This window comes from Littorina saxatilis, linkage group LG8 (genome assembly GCF_037325665.1).
Source record: "Littorina saxatilis isolate snail1 linkage group LG8, US_GU_Lsax_2.0, whole genome shotgun sequence".
Classification (NCBI taxonomy): domain Eukaryota; kingdom Metazoa; phylum Mollusca; class Gastropoda; order Littorinimorpha; family Littorinidae; genus Littorina; species Littorina saxatilis.
In genome coordinates this window covers 4727131-4743130 of record NC_090252.1, presented here as the reverse complement: position 1 = coordinate 4743130, position 16000 = coordinate 4727131, and the positions used below count along the sequence as shown (strand labels likewise).

Genomic DNA, 16000 nt, shown 5'->3' with positions numbered 1-16000 from the left:
TACAGGTTGGTTAGGATCATAATTGCTTTTCTTAATATATTCAGATACTGCTGATCGAACTACAATATATTCCAAGTAGAGGCCAGGTGAAGCGTAAACACTTGCTTGGATAGCGGGATAGGACTTGATACCGTGATTACCTAACATGTCTCCTACATACGTAATGCCTGACCGGGCCCAGTTCTCATAATACAGAACGTTATTTTGATAAATTATACTTGGATTGTTCCATAAGCAGTTGTCTTGCACGCAATCGTTCTGAGAAATTGTATTATGTTCTAACCATGTTCGAGCAACAGCTGTCCAAAATATCGATTTTATTCTTCCAATTCCCTTAAACTTAGACGGTCGAATAGCTGTAGTAAAGCAGGCAAAGCCACAACCGAACCCTTCAAAATATTTGTTTGGGATCCATGTCCATTTGCATGAAAGGTTGCCAGATGAGAGTTTGCTTAACCATTGACATAAGAAGGAGTTTTGCATTGTTTTGACGTCTATCATATCAATACCACCCTTTTCGGTACTGCTATTTAAAACAACTCTTTTTACTTTTTCAAATGCTTTTTTATTACAGTCTTTTTTCCTCCACAGAAAACGATATAATATTGTGTTTATTTCCTGCAGCACTTTGTCAGGGATACAAATAGATTGCATTAAATAAACTAACTGTGAGAGCAGACAAGTTTTGATAATGCAAATTTTTCCAGGAATGCCCAGGTTCCTTTTTTCCCAAGTGAAGATGCTTTGCTTAATCTTATCAATTTTACTTGACCAGTTTAGTTCAATTTCGGATGCGCTTTTCTCGCTGTTAAAGTTTACTCCTAATATTTTAATCTGCCGAACACATTTTACCTCAAAATTAAAATTGATATTTTTACTTGATCCAATTCCCATTGCTTCAGACTTTAGCTTATTCAAGCACAAGCCTGACACCTCCGAAAATACGTCTATAATCTGTAGAACCATTGTAACGTCATCCGCGTCTCTCAAAAACAAAGTGATATCATCGGCGTATAATAGAATTTTTAAAATATTTCTACAAGTTACATTAAGGCCTGTGTAAGTCTGTTCAATGGTCACAAGCTTGCTCATTCTGTTTCATTCATCACCAGAGCCTGCACAAATCACCAGTTTAACAGTGAACGGAAACGGCAAATCAGGAGCGGACGTGGACGTGAATTCTGCTGTAACAATAACCTGCACCTGGGAAAAGGGCCTTTCGCATGAGTTGGCAAGACTTTACATAAACGGACAGCAGGTTGAAACAACTATACCAGCAATCCAAAAGACACCACGCCGGATTGATTACACAACTAACGCAAAGTGTCACCACAATGGCACAGTAAGTTGTGGAGTCCCAAGCGCCCTGGAAACCCGCAGTGAACATCTTTTTGTAAGATGTGAGTATTGGTTTTATGATCGACGTGTATTGACTAATTTATTAAATGGCTGATTTTCTTACTTGTTCATTTATCATTTAATTTGTGTCGTGTGTATGTGTGTGTGTGTCTTCCTTTTAAGTAAAAACTGGTGTTTTTTAAACATCCACGAATCGTATGCTTTTTTTGTCAGGCAAGCCAAACTTTGATGAAAGCAACTACACATTTCCTGCCAACTCCAGAACTCTTCTGTTTGCTATCAAAACACACGGACTGAACATCACAAACTGCACCCTGCAAAGACTTCCACCACAAGGAATCATTGACAAGAGTCAAGCAAGGATTAATAGGCCCAAGTGTCAAACGTGAGTGTCTGTCTGTTTGTCTTTCTCTCTGTCTTTTGTCTGTCTCTCCCTCTCTTTCGGTTTCTCTAGTTTCTCTTACTGCGGATCGTGTGTGTGGAATTCACTTCCAAAATTCTGGAAAACATTTCACGTTCTCTCGTCTTTTAAAGAAAATGTTCGAACATATAATTGTAAACGATATTTCTCACCCTACCTTACAGAACTGGCTATCATCACATCGCATTCTCGTTATTATAATCATCGTTTTTCTTACTGTTAACCCGATTACACATTCAATGTTAGCAAGTTATTGCTTTCGGCTGTTTTATACGTGTCATAATGTACTGTATCTGCCATGTGTGTCTTTGAGGGACACATTGCTGGATCACTGCCTAAATCCTGCATCCTTTTGAAATAAAGTTTTGAATCTGAGTCTGTCTCTGCCTGTGTGTCTTTCTGCCTGACTGCCTGCCTCTCGGTCCCTTCCTCTGATTATGTCTGTCTGTCTGTTTCTCCCTTTCTCCTTTATTTTAACCCTTATCCTTATAAAATAGATTGTGTCTGTCTGTTTTGTGTGTGTGTGTGTGTGTGCGTGTCTCTCTCTCTCTCAGTCTCTCTCCCTCTCTCTCTCTCTCTTTTTCTCTCTCTCTCTCTCTCTCTCTCTCTCTCTCTCTCTCTCTCTCTCTCTCTCTCTCTCTCTCTCTCTCTCGCTCGCTCGCTCTCTCTCTCCTTCTCTCTCTCTCTCAAACCTCTGTTCAAAGTCTAACTGTAATGCTTTTACTTCCTGTTACCTAAGTTGGACCGTACTCAAATTGAGCAGAAATCTGTTTCCCATCAAAGCACACTTTTTCCCACATTTATTAAGATTCGCTTTTACTACCCGTTACTTTACTTGAACTTTGGTCGATTCAACACTTTGATATCAGCAATATGAAAGGACATCACAGGACATGTTTCTCTTTTCACGTTTAGCCTGATGAGTATAGTCGTTGTAAGATTTTGTTAAGATTTTTAGCCAGGGGCGGATGGGATGGATGGGGAAAAGAAGAGTAATGATAAGGTCTATATCATGTGATATGTGCTGCATCAAAGTATAACTTTTCATTGCCACCTACTTGTTCCTAGCTTTTTGCTTTTGATGTGTAACCGTAAAACAACGGCAGTGTTGTGTTAACGATCTCGAATCTGTGTCTTTTCCAAGCATCATATTTTAGCTACTATATATGATACTAGCAACTGGGTATCACAGGAAATATTTCCTCATCTGAATTAGCGCCTTCCTAGTTATCATGCGTTTGTATCTAGATTGGTTGGTGGTCATACCTATAATATGTGATTAGCTGTATGTTTCCAAATTTACGTTGCATCAGTTTAGGCCAAACAAAAATATATGTTGGTTTAGGGTAACCCGACCGACCCTATTTTTTGCCCGCCGACCCTAAAACGGTTATTTTCATTTCTCAAAAAAAAAAGAATGTCCAAACGGGCTCCTCATTACTGTGCTCTTGCAGATCCTCCGGCCGTCCACCTTTCTCGTTCAAATATGTCCACATACCAACATATTTTGTGCGTTTCTATAAGTTCTGCTACAGTTTTTTCAAAATGTGTCCCAATGCATTATGAACAGTTTCACACAAGGATACATGTTTCTTTATTCATCATCTCACTCGGCTCACGTTTGCTTGGAATGTGTGTGGCACATTGGCTTCCTGGAACTACTAACGCATATACTTTTCTGAAGCAACACGTCATCACCTACATCTATCGTTGTTTCTGTTGCACGGCGCTTATCATCGGCATACTGTTTCCCTATTTCTTTCCGAATTTTGTCACGGTTACGGATGTTTTCATCAAGTTCAGCCTTGACGATGGAATCAATATCTGGAAGTTTTGTCCGAAGTTTGCGCTTGAAAAGCAGTTCTGCTGGACTAACTCCAGTAGTCTGATGTGGTGTGGTTCTGTATGACAACAGACATTTGTTCGGCTCTTTTTTCCAGTCTTTGCCTTCGGAGTGTGCTATTTTGATCGCTTTCATCAATGTTCGGTTTTGGCGTTCTACCTCACCATTGGCCTGTGGCCACAATGGCGTTGTGTGTCTGTGAATAATTCCGTGTGTAGTCATGAATTGTTTGAATTCGGCGGAAATGAACTGGGGACCAGTGTCCGATTTCAGGGAAAATGGTAGCCCATGTGTTGTGAACATTGTTTCCAGACACTCCACAATTTTTTCTGCTTTTGTATTTCTCAGAACTGCGGTCTCGAAATACCGGCTATAGTAGTCTACTACAACTAGAATCGACTCTCCACTTGGCAACGGGCCAAGCAAGTTAACTGCCAAGTCTTCCCATGGACCATCTGGGAATGTGGTTCGAACCATCGGTTCTGGCTTTTACGGCATTCCGACAATTTGACATTCGTGACAAGAACGTACACATTTTTCAACATCTTTGTCGAGACCGGGCCACCACACTTTGGTTCGAATTCTTTCTTTTGTTTTCACCACCCCTTGGTGTCCATCGTGTGCTATTTCAACAACGCGTTCTGTCAGTGCTTTCGGAATCACAATGCGTTTGCCACGTAGAACAAGTTTCCCAAGGCTGGTCAACTCATCTTTCAGTGCTTTGTATGCTACGTTCGGGCATTTTTCCCAGTTTCCTGATTTGATACACTCTCTCACTGCAGACAACTCTTCATCTACAGCTGATGCCTCTTTAATTTCATGTGCTGTCATTGCCCTCGGTACGGCCTTCTTTGCAGCGAAGTACACATATTCTTCCGCAACGTTTCGACCACAAACACGTTCAGTGTCTTGGTTCACGAGTCGCGACAACGAGTCGGCAATGTTCTGTGAGCCCGGCTTGTACAAGTATTCCACCGTGAATTGGTAGCTCTGCAACCGAAGCACCCATCGCTCGATACGCGCCGACGGTTTCGAACGTTTGGAATAGATGAACTGCAGTGGGCGGTGGTCGGTTTCAAGTGTGAACTCAATACCGTACACATACTGATGAAATCGCTCGCACGCCCATACAAGAGCTAATGCTTCTTTCTCAGTTTGTGAGTAACGTCGTTCGACATCCGACAAGCTACGGCTAGCATAGTAGATCACTCTTTTCTCACCGTTCTGAACTTGTGTGAGAACTGCACCTAGTCCGACTGGACTCGCGTCTGCAACAATACGCGTCTCGGCTTTTGGATCGAAGTACGCGACGTTTTCAGCTTTCGACAAATCATCCTTCAAAGTTTGAAATGCCTTTTCTTGTTCTGTTTTCCACTGAAATGGTGCGTTCTTTCTAGTCAATTTTCTCAGTGGTTCGGCTTTGGTAGCCAAATTTTCTATGAAGCGAGCGTTGAAGTTCACTAACCCCAAGAAGCTTCTGACTTCCGACGCTAAAGTCGGCTGTTTTGCGTTTTTCACGGCTTCTACTTTTGCGGATGTTGGCCCTATCCCTTTCTCCGAGAGTAGGAACCCCATGAACTGAAGTTCGGACATCCGATAGACACATTTGTCTGGATTGAGTGTGAGGCCATTCTCTTGTAGTGTGCGTAGTACCTTGTCGAGTCTCCGGTCATGTTCCTCGACTGTTTCTGCATGTATGATGATGTCATCTGTCATGTTCCGTGCACCCGGACAATCACGAATCACGTCTTGGATAGTATGTTGGTAGATTTCTGGCGCTGACGTCACTCCGAACATCAAACGCTTGTACCGAAATAATCCGATGTGTGTTGCGAATGTTGTGACGGGACACGACTCTTCAGACAACTCAAGCTGATGAAACCCCCACTTCAAATCAAGCTTTGTGAAAACTTTGCTTCCGTTCATTTCGATCAGTGTTTCTTCGATAGTCGGTATAGAAAAACGTTCACGCTCAACTGCTTCATTGGCCTGTCTCATGTCTACGCATAGCCTAATGTCATCATTGTTGGGTTTAGGAACCACTACGATCGGGCTAGCAAACGAAGTCGGACCTTCTGCGCGCTCGATAATGTCGAGTTCCTCTAGCTCCGCGATTTTCTTTTCAACCTTTTCCCGGAGGCTGAATGGAATCCGGCGAGCTGCCTGAACAGCTGGGTTTACATTGTGGTTCACATGCAGTGTAATCTTTTGATTCTTCAGTTTACCCAACCCTTTGTACAACTCTGGGTACCTCTGTTCTGGTTTGTTTGACAGTGACACAGATCTGACAGTTTCAGGTTCTCTTGGCAATCCCACTCTCAAAACACCCAGTTTTTCTGATGTTTCTTTTCCCAAAAGAGGGACTTTGCCTTTCTCTTCAATGACAACAAATTCAGCTGTGTGAATTTCTGAAACCCCAGGAACAACAATTTCAGCCTGAAATGTTCCTGCTACTGTCAGAGGTGTGTCCTGCCCATAAGCATACAGCTTTCTTGGTTTGTCAACTTTCTTGCATGTAAACTTCATTTTCTTTTTCTTCAACTGTTCCCAGTTTTGCCTATCAACAATGATGTTGCAGCTTGCCCCTGAATCAATCATCATTGACATATTGACACCCTCCACAACAACATCAATTGTGGAATTGTAGAATTTGTCAACAACAAATGCATGCTCATCATCATCATCACTCTCACGCACATTGTTCAGATGCTTTGATTTTGATTTGCACACAGAAGCGAAATGGTTCATTTTTTTGCATTTTGTGCATTATTTACCTTTTGCGGGACATGCCGAATCTTTTGCAAAATGTCCTGTCTTTCCACACCGAAAACATTTCAGTCCGTGTTTGTCTGACTCTGTTTTAGTCTTTCTGTCAGTGCGGTCAAACGGTTTCCTGGGTCGTGGTCTTGAAACAGCACTAACAAGTTCAGTTTCCTTTTCACTTGCTCTGCCATCCATCTGCTTCACCTGTGAAACTGCCGCCTCATGAGCTTGTGCTTTTTCAAGTAACTGTCCCAATGTCAAAGCTCTCTTTGTAAGAAGTTTCGCTTGCAGTGCTCTGTCTGGACATCTGTCGATGACTTGATCTCTGATGCTCGCATCACGTGCAGCACCGAAGTTGCAGTTCTCTGCTTTATGCCTCAGACGTGTAACGAACTGCGCCGTCGTCTCACCTGCCTTCTGCGTCATCTGCCTGAACTGGTGGCGTTCAAAAGTCTCATTCTGCAGGGGCTTGACGTATGTATCCAGGGCAGTCATTGCCTCATCGTAGCTTGCTCCCCCATCCAGTGTATTAAAAATGTTTTGAACTTCCATTCCAGCACAGTGGAGCAACAGTGGACGTTTCAGGTTATTCTCCACATCTCCTCTTGCAGCAATGTACAACTCGAAACTTTTCTTCCATCTTGTCCATCTCGAAGACACGCTAGATGGGTCACCAGTTGAATCGAATTTGTCAACACAGAAAATGTTCGCTGCCATCTTTCTGAATACGTCACAGTTTTCACACAGTTTTCAATGACGTCACGATTTCACTCGATCGACCGGCCAAGAAAATGACGAAAAACGTGTTTAAATCTAAGTTACTTATCCCATCCTCGTCGCCAGATTGTAGACTCGCTCCCAAGGGTAAGACTGACATAACCTGCTCGAAGCACAAACATACTAATTCACTCGAACTCGTAGTTAATTTTGACTGCCTGTTTATTCGTACTGTCTCACTCCGGTAGCTGGCATTGGCGAGTACACATGTAAGGGAGACAATTCCCCAATCACATCCGTAACGTGTCGTCTGTTATGCTACAATAACGATCAACTCAGGAGGAAGAAACCAACAGAGGAAAAAAAAACATTAAGCTTTAACATTAACCGCAGAAAAATACAGAATCACATGTACCATTATGTAGAACAAAATTCCACAGCAAGCTTTCTTTGGACGACTGTCGTTGTCTCAAAACTCGCATTCTACCTGCTGTCCAAAAGAAGCTATCTTACGTTGTGCTGCCTTGAAAAAAAATACCAACAAAGACAAGGAATTAGCTGTTGCAAGGTAAGTTTACCAAACGTTACATACATTAGCGAATCATGATAGTGCGTAAACAGCAAACAGTCCAATCAAAGAGAGGAGTCTGGAATTAAACGCAATACAGATCTAAGTAGATCTAGCATTCAAAAACTGTCTTTCAAATTTAAGGAAGTTGTTGCAAGGTACCACATTTTAAAGACAGAACCATGACAGAGCATGTTTTGAAACTGATGCAAAATCATAATAATTTTGACTTTGAGAACAGATTCATTCCGTTTCCTTAACTTTTTTTGCTACCGGCCAGGGGGGCCGGAAAGTCAAAAATTGAACCGGCCCCCCAAAATCCCAACCGGCCCCCAACCTGCCGGGATTTCTTACAACCGCCCCAGCAGCTCGTCGCGTGCTAACCACATACACAAAAGACGTACATCACGGGGGATAACCGGTCAAAGGCCGAACAGAAGCCGAAGGCCGCTCGTAACACGTGTGAAGGCAAGTTTTGTCTGTTTTCTAGGTATTGTTTGATTTATGTCGGGATTTAAGGTAAGCTACTGATTCAGCGATGACTTAACTTGTTTCTCGATGCATAAAAAGTCAGGGAGCGATTGATATTTGCCCGTAAATATCCTTCAAAGCTGAAAATGTCCGCGATCGAGCACCGGAAATGGCTGTTCGATGGGTTTTGCAAGTAGAAATGTGCTTTATTTCACCAAATCAGCTCGTATTTGGTATGGGTACGGGATTCTAGAGGACGAAGGAGTCATAAGAGGTGCAAAGAAGTGCTATTTGGGAGTAGAATAAATCTTCTGAGACAGTAGACAAGAGAAGGTCATATTTTAGAGAAGCGCGTAGGCCGATTGTCTTTCCGACAAGCGAATGATACAGCAGATTAATCATTCGTTTTGATCAGAAACATAGTCTCTAGTTTTTATGAATGAGTTTTTTAATTAAAACAATCACGAGAACTCTCTCGCTTAGCCTAATGGCTGTTCGATGGGTTTCGCAAGTAGAAATGTGCTTTATTTCACCAAATCAGCTCGTATTTGACATCGGTTTGGTATATATATATATATATATATATATATATATATATATATATATATATATATATTCTAATCCTACCGCGAACTGGATAGCAGACGCGGCACGTGTGAACGAAATTTCAGAAAAGCGTACATCTGTACAGTGCAGCAAAACGGTTCTGTGCATCATTGTCAATGTAAATAGTGATCAACTTAGAAGCACACGTACCCTGTTGCCCTTAGATAACGGCACACACACTAAGCCAAATAGCTGTCTCTCGTATACACCCACACACACACACGCACGCACGCACGCACATACACACCCATACATACACACCCACACACATTCATTCTAATGGGTTTGGAGCATCTGTTTATACAGATGCAGTCTGAAGACGAAGAAATGGTTCTTGTGGCAGAGGAGGAGGAGGAAGAAGAAGATGGACCTGTGCCAGGTCCACCCGGATCCGCTGCTCCGGCCATATGCCACCATTGTGGCAAATCGTTTGCCTATGGCAATAATCTGAAGAGACATGTAAGGGAAGTGCACTACCAAGGTGAACCCGTGGTGTGTACAGAACCAGGGTGTCTTAAAACATTCAAACGACCAAAGTTGCTCGAAATACACCACAAGAACAAACACTCAGATGAAAGACCTTTTGAGTGCCACAAATGTGCAAAGAAGTTTGCAATAAAAAAAATGTTAACACAGCACTCCCATTCATGTGGTGGCCAGAAACCATATGGGTGCAAGTTGTGTATCATGGCCTTTGCGAGTAGAAGCAGTCTGGCCGACCACAGGAGGAGAAGCCACGAGGGCAGGCAATATGTCTGTGGGGGCTGTTCCAAAGTATATAAATGGAAAGCCTGCCTTACGCGTCACTGCAAAAAATGCCCCAGTGCAGAGTAGCCATTTGCCAGTAGTGATCAGCAGCAAATTTCCAATAGTACTGAAATGTGTTGTTTCCTAAACTGTTTTGACTGAATGTGTTTTTTTGACAGTTAGACCAGGAATCGAGACAAGGGTGTTGGTATTGGTATGTGTTGGCCAGTGTGTGGGGTGATTCCAAGAAAACTATTGAACAGAGACTTTGGATAAAAGTTCTTCCTGGCGATATTGCCAAACCCGGGCAGAGACACAGAGTGCAAAACGACGCTTCCAGGCAACATCTGCTGCCACTCCCCCCCCCCCCCCCCCCCCCAAAAAAAAAAAACAACAACTACGGCCGATGCATCCCCGCGATCGAATCAGACATCAAATGGCACCGCCATCAGCTGCCCTTGCGCCAACTTACCCCCCCCCCCTCCCCCCGGGTACCATGTGTTATCAACAGTTTTCTATTATTTCAACGAGTGAGAGAAGATTTGCCAACAGGCCAGAAAGAAACTATGAGAGAGAGATAACTTTATTTTACAAGGATAAAGATTTAAGGGTAAGCGAGAGAGTTCTCGTGATTGTTTTAATTAAAAAACTCATTCATAAAAACTAGAGACTAGGTTTCTGATCAAAACGAATGATTAGGCCCCCCCAAAAAAGAGGTCTGTTTACGGTAACCCGACCGACCCTAGTTTTTAGGCCCGACCCTAATCTTTTTTTTGGATCGTCTGAAAAAGAAAAACGCATCCAAAATAGAGCTGTTTGCGCTCAAACAGCAGACGACAGAAGGGAGGTAAGCTCAAAGTACTGTTCGGAGTAAAGGGTCGTCACTCGTGTTACTTCCTTTCAAAATGGATGCACGCAGTGGTGTTCGCCACCTGCGAAAAAAAAAAAAAGCCGACCTACCGACCCTATTTGTTCACCCCATGTTACCGTAAACAGACCTCTCTTTTTTGCCTTAATCTGCTGTATCATTCGCTTGTCGGAAAGACTATCGGCCTACGCGCATCTCTCAAATATGACCTTCTCTTGTCTACTGTCTCAGAAGATTTATTCTACTCCCAAATAGCACTTCTTTGCACCTCTTATGACTCCTTCGTCCTCTAGAATCCCGTACCCATACCAAATACGAGCTGATTTGGTGAAATAAAGCACATTTCTACTTGCAAAACCCATCTAACAGCCATTTCCGGTGCTCGATCGCCGACATTTTCAGCTTTGAAGGCTATTTACGGGCAAATATCAAACGCTCCCTGACTTTTTATGCATCGAGAAACAAATTTCCGACATAAATCAAACAATACCTAGAAAACAGACAAAACTTGCCTTCACACGTGTCAGGCGCCGCCTTCGGCTTCCGCTCGGCCTTTGACCAGTTATCCCCCGTGGTACATTCATACTTATAATGCATACATGTGGATTTGCACTACTAATAACTACCACAAACACACACAAACCTTGATGACTAAAATGCTATGTTTTAATAAAATGATAATTATACCTTGTCTTGTTTTAATAAAGAATTTAAAATAAAAGCCGCCACAAAGAAACAAGAAATCAAAACCACATTCACACCTGTCACACAATCACACACTAAACGTTACCCCCTTTATGTACCCCCTACCACACAATTTACAAAGTAATTTACTATGGAACTTTACCTACCACATAAACACACACTACAAAAGAGTAAATCAGCATAATTTTTTTTAATTTAAATTGTTTTTTGTTGTGTAAAACCAAGTATAAAAAGCTGACTACAAACAAACAAAATTCTAAGTTGCTTTCTTGTTTTGTTTCTTTTTCTTTATGTCTGTGTTATTAATATTACTGTTAAATCAAGCATAAGTATAAAAGTTGCATACCAGCCAAATCTACCACAGCTTAAGTCATAAATAATAAAGCATTATATTTCATTTCTATTTCCTAATGAAAACAAACAGATGTTCAGATTTCCTGATCCTAGAATTGTTCACAGGTGATCTTTATGCTTTTGATTCAGCAGAGTTGCATCCCTTGTCCTATTGTTGAAGGTCTGTCTTTTCTTCTTTATCACATATAGTGGATCGGTGGTGGTTTTTTTTACTTCCTTAGTTGAAGGGAAATAATTGACAGCAGTAGTACTGTCACTGGTCAGCAAAGCTGGTGTTAACATATTTTGGAAAACGGTCTCAATGAGTATCCCTGCAGTCAATGACATAATTATATACATTTCCCAGAAACTGGATCAGTGGTACATAGCAGGCACATCAAAGGTAAAATACAGAGGGCTAGGGGGAATATGTTTGCTCTGGATGGGCTGTCAGATCAAAGGCAGATGCATTGTAAAAGCTGGTTGGCCTTGAGACCTGGGTCAATGACTGGTACTTGCAATCTGAGAGGAAACTGTTTTACAACATGTGAAAGTCTCTGAAGGATTAGTGAGCGCAGGATAAGATAAGAGAAGGGGTGAAGTGAATAGCGCAAAGAGGGGGGACGGAGGGGGGTTAAACTATTTTGACTGCTGATGAAATCGCCAGCGGCTCGTGGCACTGGAGGGGTGTTGACACGGTCAAGTGAGGCGGAGGGGGGTAGCTGTCTAGCCAATGTGTCTGGCCTTGATTGGTGGTAGTCCTGAGTCCTTCTCAAAGTGGGGGAAGGGGGGGGGGGGATGAGTGGGCAGTAGAGAAGTGACAGATTTTGATATCGCCCGCAGAGATATTTGTTCGCCGGCCGTTCCGATTGACTACGTTGCCTAACAACTTTGTGCTTCAGCGAAATTTGAACCCGCCCGGCGGGCGATTTCAGAAGAATTTCGAACCCGCCCGACGCGATTTGAACCCGCCGGGGGCGAGCGGGCGACCGCCAATATTCACCCCTGCTTATATCTGCCTGTTCAAATAAATGGTGGACAGTTTTATACGGGCAGAGCAAACTTGAGACTCTACTGCAAGTCTTGAAATTCACATAAACCGAACCAAGAACAAAGACATCCAAACATTACAGGCACTTTAGATCAACTCATTTTACTAGAGGTGACTGCCTAGCACTGTGTTTAATATCCGTGTCTGCTGAAATAAAAAGAAACTAAACAAAACGGATTATCAGTAACTGAGTAACCTTAGGTGACACGTTGTACGAGTGGGAAACACTGGATCTGTCTGTACTTACCGGGGACACGACTGCCAGATCGACACTGCGCTTTCGACAGCTCTTCCTCGCGCAGACACTGGAAACACGCTGTGCAGAACAAACTGTAGGAAATCTCCTTTGGTATCTTCTTTATCTATTTTTCTGGAGCTAAGAAACCGAACAATGTGAAATCGCCTTCCCCGAATCGGCGAATGCAGAGGTGAGAACTGAAAAGTGAATCTATACCACAATCCTTCACGCGACCTGACCTGATCTTGACCCCTGACCTGGTCTACATACCACACACGACACAAACCAGTCACCTGCTTTTACCCCCTCAAAACCCCCCACCACCCGTTTTCTTTGGATACACACTTTAACTACACACATGCCGACAAAATGTTGATCATTACTTCAATAGTTTGAAGATGGTGCTTGAAAAATAACCAGGTAAAATGAGTATTTCGGTGTTTAGTCAAATGTTAAAGTTTCTACCACAGACATACATACATACATACATACATACATACATACATACATACATACATACATACATACATACATACATACATACATACATACATACATACATACATACATACATACATAAGCATACATACTTACATACATACATACATACATACGCACAGACAGACAAAAACAAGTCGCGTAAGGCGAAATTACTACATTTAGTCAAGCTGTGGAACTCACAGAATGAAACTTAACGTGGTCCGTCGCTAGTGCAAAAGGCAGTGAAAGTGACGAGCCTGTTTGGCGCGGTAGCGATTGCGCTGTGCTCCATAGCAGGCTTTACTGTACCTCTCTTCGTTTTAACTTTCTGAGCGTGTTTTTAATCCAAACATATTATATCTATATGTTTTTGGAATCAGGAACCGACAAGAAATAAGATGAAATAGTTTTTAAAACGATTTCGGAAATTTAATTTTGATCATAATTTTTATATTTTTAATTTTCAGAGCTTGTTTGTAATCCAAATATAACATATGTATATGTTTTTGGAATCAGAAAATGACAAAGAACAAGATAAAATTATTTTTGGATCGTTTATCAAAAAAATAATTTTAATTACAAGTTTCCGATTTTTAATGAAAAAACTCACTCATTAGTTTTTAAGCCACTAAGCTGAAATGCAATACCAAACCCCGGCCTTCGTCGAAGATTGCTTTGCCAAAATTTCAATCAATTTAATGGAAAAATGAGAGTGTGACAGTGCCGCCTCAACGTTTACAAAAAGCCGGATATGACGTCATCAAAGGTATTTATCGAAAAAAAGAAAAAAGTCCGGGGATATCATACCCAGGAACTCTCATGTCAAATTTAATAAAGATCGGCCCAGTAGTTTAGTCTGAATCTCTCTACACACACACACAGACAGACAGACAGACAAACAGACAGACAGACAGACAGACACACACACACACACACACACACACACACACACACACATACACCACGACACTCGTCTCGATTCCCCCCTCTATGTTAAAACATTTAGTCAAAACTTGACTAAATGTAATGACGATCGCATAGGCTACACTTACGTGAGCCAATAACCCTTGTCTTCATCTTGCTGTATTTCTTTTCTGCTTTCGCTTCTTGTTCCATGTGTTGATTTTAATGTTGCTTTGCTTCCGGACGGTCAAGTTGGCGTCCACTTAGTTCACCTGTAAATTATGTTCTCCCCCCTTGTACGTACACATTGTGTTTGATACAATACAAATTCGCCTTCGCCTTTTCTCTTTCTCTCTCTCTCTCTCTCTCTCTCTCTCTCTCTCTCTCTCTCTCTCTCTCTCTCTCTCTCTCTCTCTCTCTCTCTCTCTCTCTCTCTCTCTCTCTCTCTCTCTCTCTCTCTCTCTCTCTCTCTCTCTCTCTTTCTTTCTTTCTTTCTTTGAAGACAATCGACAATAAGATTAATATTGACAGAAAGCATTAATAGTACATAAGTAAGAGGTTGAATTGTTTTCCCCCTCACCAATCCCCACTAACAGGCTTCCTACAGGCAGCCTAGCTGTTGAACTAGAGAATGTGACATCACAAAGGGTTGGAACATGGCATCTGAAAGTTTGGAACCGTTTTGGCTTCGATACTGTCAACTTCACACTAGGTGAGAATAGCACTGTTGTTTTGTCTACAATACATAGAGTTGATGCAAATAGAAATATTAGTTTTTACAATTTATGAACATCGTTGTGTGCTGTCATTGAGACGGAAATCTGTTACATATATTTTTTTTTCTCTCAAAATTTGAAAGAGTTTGCTTGTAGAAATAAGATGCCAGCGGCATTCACAAAAAACACCACAACTTGCCTGTTCATGTTATGGTTTGCTGTCTAGACTCAATTCCGAAATGACTCGTTATACGAATTACCATTTAGAATTGTAAGCGCATCCAATTAATTGTAATACCTATCAAACCAACAGTTAAGCCGAAAACATGAACACTAGACTTAAGCTTACTTGTTATTTTAGAGTGTGATAACTAATGCTGTACTAGTTGTGTTATGACTAAGGATATGTGCGCGGTTGTGCGCGCGCGTGTGTGTGTGTGTGTGTATGTGTGTGTGTGTGTGTGTGTGTGTGTGTGTGTTTTCCAGAAGATGCAAAAGAGGTCTCTGTGACATTCAAAGGTAGGTATTATCTCATGAATATTTTTCCTCGAACGGGACGCTCCCTCCTCTGTTTCTCTCTCTCTCTGTTTCTCTCTCTCTCTCTCTCTTTCTCTCTCTCTCTTTCTCTCTCTCTCTCTCTCTCACACACACACACACACACACACACACACACACACACACACACACACACACACACACCAAAACTAGCCAACACATTCCACAAAAACAGCGACTATCAACACAATATGTTTGAGGAAAAACTGTTTAAATTGGCACAATTAGAAACACGTAGCGAGAACAGATAAAAGCTTACTGGCCCCCTACATTTATATAATGCCTTCCTGTGAGTACATTGTCGCCCCAGACCGGATGATATTAAGAGTGCGACAAATAGAATACCAATACTATGAGATCATAAAAAAGTCCCATTACTTTGAAATTACCCTGCAATATGATTGTCTCCCCAATAGACCGTTTTTACAGATTTTGTCTAAAAGTCATAGCTTGTACGTTCTGATTTTTTGTTCTGATTTTTGTAAAACTACATGTACATTCTTCCTTCAGTGAAGGGGTTAAGACGTTTTGATACACGTTTGATCAGTTTGTAATCTTCACAGAGACAACTGCCGTCATCATCGCGGCAGCGTTGGCAGTTTTCGGTGTGATTGTATTGACCATTGCTGTGGCCATCATGTGTCGATTCAAAAAAG

The 16000-nt window shown here is 41.9% G+C and overlaps 1 long non-coding RNA gene across 1 annotated transcript; it reads left to right on the top strand.

The window, feature by feature from the left end:
• The first annotated feature begins 1602 nt into the window (after positions 1-1602).
• Positions 1603-16000, top strand: LOC138972572 (uncharacterized). Its single transcript, XR_011457668.1, has 4 exons — positions 1603-1744; positions 14670-14785; positions 15276-15308; positions 15908-16000. It is a non-coding gene; the product is annotated as an uncharacterized lncRNA (long non-coding RNA).